Here is a 1,228-nt window from a genome sequence, read left to right as displayed (position 1 = left end):
TTTGACTAAATGATTACGTGATTGCATGATAATTTGATACGTGCTGGTATGAGAATTCGTGAATTTAAAATATATATATTTGATGCATAAATGAGCTATGCATGATGTATGTGGATATATATTATATGTATTTATGCATGAATGTGCAAGGAGTGTGTGTGTGTGTGCATGTTTATGTGCATGCATGATGTGGCATATGCGGGAGAAGGCGGTAGCCGACCTTTCCCCATTTGGTAAGTATAAAAAGGGGGGCTACCCCTTCATTTGACTCTTCTTGCCATTTTGAGAGGAATTTGAGAGAGTTATAAAAAGTGTTGTCCGGTTTATTAAGAGAAGGCGATTGCAAGTTGATTTTCAAGTGTCAAGCTTCAAGAAGGATTRATTCTAGTGTTTTGGGTTTCAAAAGCTTTAAAAGKTGAGTGGTTCTAAATCTTTTGCATAAAAAGCTTTTACTGGTTTTGAATCCTTATTTTCGTACTCTTTGTTTCCTTTGAAAAGAAACCTTGCTAAATATTTGTTTAAGTGTMTGTCCGGACAAAGCTTGGCCGGATAAGGGGTTTAAACCAGATAAGCCTTGAGAGGCTTAGTGTCCGGATAAGTATAAGCCGCACAAGTCTTAAGCGGTTTAGTGAACGGATTAGTATACCGGACAAGCCTCGAGTGGTTTGTTGTCCGGAGTTGTAAACCGGTTGAGTAGTGACCGGACAAGCCTCGAGTGGTTTGTTGTCCGGAGTTGTAAACCGGTTGAGTAGTGAGCGATTTAATTATAATGAATTTACTTGTGTTTTCAAACTGAAGGAATATGATCACTTAGTGACCGGTTTATTGTTAAACCGGACAAGGTATAAGCGGACTAGTGTCCGGATTTGTTAACCGAACAATCTTGAGATTRTTTTAAGTGATTAATCGGTTTAACAAGTATGTGGTATGTTGACCGGATTAGATATCCGGATAAAAGTTGAATGTTATTGTTGACAGGATTTGATGTCCGGACAAAGTAGACTTTTAATCTAAGTATTGTTGTCCGGATGGTTCTCTGTTGAAAATTTTATAAGTTTTTAAATTATTTATTTATTTATTTATGGTTCATAAAAAAATGGTTATTTTATATCTTTTAAAATGAAATATTCCTACCAAGCGTGGTGACGTAAGTCTGTTTTGGTATGGAATGAGTTTTTGATAAATATTCCTACCAAGCGTGGTGACGTAAGTCTGTTTTGGTATGGAA

This window comes from Cynara cardunculus (assembly GCF_001531365.2).
Source record: "Cynara cardunculus var. scolymus isolate 2C chromosome LG 4, CcrdV1, whole genome shotgun sequence".
Classification (NCBI taxonomy): domain Eukaryota; kingdom Viridiplantae; phylum Streptophyta; class Magnoliopsida; order Asterales; family Asteraceae; genus Cynara; species Cynara cardunculus.
The sequence above is the reverse complement of the archived record's forward strand: the minus strand, read 5'-3'. Positions refer to the sequence as shown.